This window comes from Tubulanus polymorphus, chromosome 11 (assembly GCF_964204645.1).
Source record: "Tubulanus polymorphus chromosome 11, tnTubPoly1.2, whole genome shotgun sequence".
NCBI lineage: Eukaryota > Metazoa > Nemertea > Palaeonemertea > Tubulaniformes > Tubulanidae > Tubulanus > Tubulanus polymorphus.
In genome coordinates this window covers 2,113,609-2,119,608 of record NC_134035.1, presented here as the reverse complement: position 1 = coordinate 2,119,608, position 6,000 = coordinate 2,113,609, and the positions used below count along the sequence as shown (strand labels likewise).

At 39.0% G+C, this 6,000-nt stretch overlaps 1 long non-coding RNA gene across 1 annotated transcript in view; it reads right to left on the bottom strand.

Moving 5' to 3' along the window:
- Positions 1–1,849: 1,849 nt before the first annotated feature.
- Positions 1,850–6,000, bottom strand: part of LOC141913280 (uncharacterized) — a 167,615-nt gene continuing 163,464 nt past the window's right edge. The window contains exon 3 of the long non-coding RNA XR_012620266.1: positions 1,850–1,977. This is a non-coding gene — a long non-coding RNA (uncharacterized LOC141913280). The remainder of the gene's footprint in view (positions 1,978–6,000) is intronic.

Genomic DNA, 6,000 nt, shown 5'->3' with positions numbered 1-6,000 from the left:
GGGGAGGATGGGGTGAGAGGTTGGGGGAGGATGGGATGAGAGGTTGGGGAGGATGTGGTGAGAGGTTGAGGGACAATGGGATGAGAGGTTGGGGAGGATGGGGTGAGAGGTTGAGGGACAATGGGATGAGAGGTTGGGGAGGATGGGGTGAGAGGTTGAGGGAGGATGGGGTGAGAGGTTGGGGAGGATGGGGTGAGAGGTTGGGGAGGATGGGTGAAAAGAGAAGCAAACACAATAACTCAGGCTTAAGCAAAAGTTTTCAGCAGTTTTCAGTACGGCACTGGATTAACAGATTCTCGTTTTACACAAGAGCCCAGCCTGTGGCAGTGGGAGAAAGCTGGTGTAACTTGCTGAACAAGATGTGGTGCTGGAGGAAGTTGAAGAACAGTTCATCAAGATTTGTGAAACTATCGCCTGCTGCACCATGTGCAATTCAAGCGGCTAGGGTAGTGCGGCCCGTATAGGCTAGAAAGTGGTTTTTGACACCGAGTGAGGTCCCTGTTAGCCTAGCACCTAGCCGTCGTTACCCAAACAACCCGAAACCCGTAGTAACAACGACTGACTGATTCAGACTAAATTTGAGTAGGTCCCAGCCTCCACTGACTGTCGTGAAGTGTCTGCGAAGTCACTGGAGTGAGGTCCCCCTAAACTGTGTGTGTACCTGAGGACATGAAAATGAAATATCATGTATGAATTTTTATCTTTTTTACCAATATCAAAATTCGTACATTTAGAATCATCGCGGCTTTAAAGTCTTTATCAATTGAGGGAATAGTTCACTGAAATAAAGAATTAGCGATTGAATTGAGCCCGCTCCACAGTAAAATAGCGCGATTAATTCAATCTCGACCGTCTAGTGCTGCCGCTACGTATAACGATAGCGTGGAAAATGTGAACTAACATAATACTCGCTTGCCAGAGTCTTCGAATGGCAGGAGTGGACGAACTAATTACCGATTTGCGGGCCGGATTCCGAGGAAAATTCTCAAACTCTGAAAACTGCTCTCAAACGTTCGAACCAAACAGTTTTTCTATAAGAGAATGAGCCTTAAAAGAGTTAATTTGAATCGGGGTATTTCTAGTATGGTCTGGGAGAGAGCGACAGGTGTTTGTAAGTTCCCTGTTTATTTGCGCGCAAATAGACTATAATCGAAGAAAAAATATGAACATTTTGTCAATTCTGATGATAAATTATCATTAAAAAATGAAAATGAATAATTTATTCTGTATACAAATACTATATTAATTGATAAAAAAGTGAATTTTAGCTAAAAAAAATTAAATATGTTACCTAAAAATAAGGAAATATCATACAAAATTCAGAACGTATTCATAGTATCATATTAAATCAGAATTAGACGACACACTGGTCGGTACTGTACGTAATAAGGACATTTAAATTCCGGCGGTAAATATGCGCTACTATTTTAGTTCACAGAAATTCCGCTATCGTTATTCATAGGGGCAGCACTGTACGGTAAATATCTAACTCAGCCTCGCTATCTTACTGTGGCATGCGAGCAATACAGATATTTTTCTTAGCCGAATTTCGTTGATTATCTAATACGATTCCATTGTATATGAATAATTCGACTATCGTTTAAGGTTTTTAGAAGGGGATTCTCTTTCTAAAACGAATTTCAAACCGTTTGTGATAGAACTCTTTTGTCTGCGGAATGTATTAGCATCCGGTAAAGCGCTAAGCTCACATGCCAAAGGAAGAACTTCAAGCAAATTTAATTTTATTCTCTAAAATAGTGCATTCAACTACCACTAACACAGTAACCAGAAATAATGCTCGGAAACTATTAAAGGAGAGTAAATTTGAAGTCAAGTTCTCCCAATATTTGTTCGTTTGTTTGTTTATCCTCCCGGTGAGTTCTAACAGTGCCAACACATATTTATCCAGTTCATCTGATCCTGATCATCAAACTCAAAAAGTCAATAATTCCCGGCATCCTAATGATGACAAACATCCTAAAAGATATAAATGAAACTTAATAGATTTGAGGCCACCAAACAGTTATACACAGTGTAAGAGTTAAGTCTAGTTACCGGTATATCAGAGAAATGGCAATCTAAGGTAGGCTACTCCCCAAAATGAGTGTCAGAAGTCAAATATTTTTTGTCTCCGATTTTGATGAAATTCCGGTTAGACATGTATTCTGGGGTGCTGATCACAATTCTGAACGAATTTTTAGGATCCGAGGCCCAGAAAATGAGAAATTCGAATTTTTTGGGGGACCCCTAAATTTTCAAAAGGCCTTGGACCCCAGAGTTTTCGAGATATTCAAAATCTGATTGCAGATTTGGAATCAGCACCCCTGACAATATAAATGACTGAAATTTCAAGCAAATCGAAGAGATTCGATTTTTTGGCAAAAAATGGCAAAAATCTAAGGTGTTAGTCCAGGAGATTTTTTTCGGCGAAAACTTTTTTTTCTCTGATTCCTTCGAAATTTGGTAGGAATATGTATTCTGAGGTGTAGATTCCGGATCCGCAATCAGATTTTGAAACGGAATTCATCTTCATGGGCAAATAAGGGTTTTAATGCCCAAAATATGCACCCCAAAAATGGGGTACAAAGTCAAAATATCTTTTTGGCCCAATTTTAATAAAATTTAGTGCAGACATGTTTTTTGGGGTGCTGGTTACAAATATGAGGTTAGATTTAGGATCCGAGGCTCCTAAAATGAGATATTCAGGATTTCGTGTTTTGACCCCCTTAATTTCGTCACAAATTTTGATGAAATTCGCCCTCGAAATTCGGTCCAAAAACGATTTTTATTCAATGATGTCAAATATTCAATTAATTTTTAATATTCAATTAATTTTTAAGGTAGAAATTGATGCTCTTACTAAAAACCCTGAATTATAATTCCCGCAACACAATTACAGGCTGCTTCAAATAACCACATAGACAATTCTTATGAAATGCAGTGAACAGTGTTTACAGATAAACTGCTTTCTCATAATTGTTTGGGAAACTTTTAAGAAATTCTACTCACACTCACCAGCCCTTGTCTAGCAGTAATGGTAGTCCACCGAGTCCCACAAATCCACATACAGAGTTCAACACCTCCTGGAGTCCACCACTGACTGTTTTTTATGAGTATCAATCTAAATGGTCCTAAATGGACTAAATGGTCCGGTTAGTTCACATATAGTCGGGTAAGTTCACTAGTAGTCCGGAAGAAGTTGACTGAAGAAGTAAAACTGTGATAAATTTCAGTTGATGTCCACCACGTCCAGCATTCGTGATGAAGTTTACACCACAGCCCAACAGAGGAAAACCTGAAAAATAAAATTGAAATCACATTAACAGCGAGACTGACTGCGAGAAGTTGGGGGAGGATGGGGTGAGAGGTTGGGGGAGGATGGGGTGAGAGGTTGAGGGAGGATGGGGTGAGAGGTTGGGGACAATGGGATGATGAGGTTGGGTGAGGTTGAGGGAGGATGGGGTGAGAGGTTGAGGGAGGATGGGGTGAGAGGTTGAGGGAGGATGGGTGAAAAGGGGAGCAAAACAGTACAATTACTCTAACATAGTAGCCTAAAGGCTTCAGCAAAGGTTTTCAGCAGTTTTCAGTCCCCTGGTCACACTGGTTTAACAGATTCTCGTTTTTCACAAGAGCCCAGCCTGTGGCCGGGAGAAAGCCATTGTAACTAACTGGTCGAGTCAGGGCCTGGCCGGCCTCACTAGTGTGTCGTGACGTGTTTGCGAAGTCGAAGTTGGAGTGAGGTCTCCCTGTGCGTCCCGGGCCCTGAGGACATAAAATATGATGAATTCTTATCATTTTACCCAATTCAAAAGTCGTACATTTAAAATCATCGTGGCTTTAAAGTCTTTATCAATTGAGAGAATAGTTCACTGTAAATAAAGAATTAGCGATTGAATTGAGCCCGCTCCACAGTAAAAATAGTGCGATCTAATCTTGACCGTCTAGTGCTGCCCCTATGTATAACGATAGCGTGGAAAACGTTAACTAACATAATACTCGCTTGCCAGAGTCTTCGAACGGCCGTAGTGGACGAACTAATTACCGATTTGCGGGCCGGATTCCGAGGAAATTTCTCAAACTCTGAAAACTGCTCTGAAACGTCTGGCCAAACAATTTTTCTATAAAAGAATAAGCCTTGAAAGAGTAAATTTGAATCGGGGTATTTCTAGTATGGTCTGGGAGAGAGCTACAGGTGTTTGTATGTTCCCTGATTATTTCTGCGTAATTAGAATATATCGAAGAAAGAATATTGACATTTTGGACATATGGACATTTTGTCAATTTTATCATTCAAAAATGTAAACGAATAAGTTATTCTGTATATAAATACAACATTAATTGATAGGTAAGTGAATTTTAGCTAAAAAGAATTAAATATGTTACCTAAAAAATTAGGAAATATCATACAAAATTCAGAACGTTTTCATAGTATCATATTCAATCAGAATTAGGCGCCACACTGGTCCGTATTGTACGTAATAAGGAAATTTAAATTCCGGCGGTAAATATGCGCTACTATTTTAGTTCACAGAAATTCCGCTACCGTAATTCATAGGGGCAGCACTGTACGGTAGATATCTAACTCGGCCTTGCTATCTTACTGTGGAATGCGAGTAATAAAGATATTTTTCTTAGCCGAATTTCGTTCAATGTTTAATACGATTCCATTGTATATGAATAATTCTACTATCGTTTAAGGTTTTTTGAAGGGGATCATCCTTTTAAAACGAATTTCAAACCATTTTTGATAGAACTCTTTTGTCAGCGGAATGTATTAGCATCCGGTAAAGCGATAGGCTCACATGCCAAAGGAAGAATTCTGAGCAAATTAAATTTTATTCTCTAAAATAGTGCATTCAACTACCACTAACACTGTAACCAGAAAAAATGCCCTGAAACTATTAAAGGAACAACTTTCTATGAAAGAATTAGGCTTAAGAGTAAATTTGAATCGGGGATATTCCTAGTTTCGTCTGGGAGAGAACGACAGGTTCTAGAAGCCACGCAGTTTTTTTTCAGTTGCCCTGTTTTTAGTTCAAAAGCAAATCGGTAGTGTCACATATTTAGTCCTCGTAAAGTTCACTATAACTGAAGTCAAGTTCTCCCAATATGTGTTCGATTGTTTGTTTATCCTCTCGGTGAGTTCTAACGCTTGCTAACATCCAGTTCGATGTAGTCCTGATCAACAAACAAAAATGTCAATAAATACCGGTACTATAGTTCCTAATGATGACAAACATCCTAAAACCAGACACGACAGTCATTTTGGCCAAATTTTCATCTTCAGGAAATATGTGGTAATGTATTCTGATGGTGAAGAGTAAGAAGTGAATGGTGATAGCCCTCAGTCGGCTGAGAAATACTGTTACGCCAAACAGGAAAAAGGCTCGTGGCTCCAGTTAGTCGAGCGCGACGAGATATATTGTTTCAAATATATGCACCTCCAACGCCCTGCGCCTCCAACCTGAAAAATATGATGTAGTAATAGATGAAAACATTCGGTCATGGTCATGAATTTGCAAGTCTTACTTGCAAATTCATGAATTCAGTCGATTCTAAAAATTTGCTTACGAAACGACTGTAGGAGAGTCTACAGTTATTGGGCAAGCGAAGCAGACACTTGCTCGAAATATGAAAAGTTCTCCCTTTAAAACTCCTTATATTCCGGTATGACCGGTCTGTAGGAACTGCCCGAATAAAATCAAAATCTTAAATGCAAAACTCTATGCAATTCAACAAACAAAATACAAGAAATGAACATAATATAATTTATTTTCACAAATTAAAATTGATGAATACATATTCTCATAATTGTTTTGGAAACTTATAAGAAATTCTACTCACACACTCACTAGCCCTTGTCTAGCAGTAATGGTAGTCCACCGAGTTCCACAAATCCACATACAGAGTTCCACACTGTATTTTTATGAGTATCACTCCACTTATAGTCCGGTTAGTTGATAAATAGTCCAGTTAGTTCACATATAGTCTGGTTAGTTC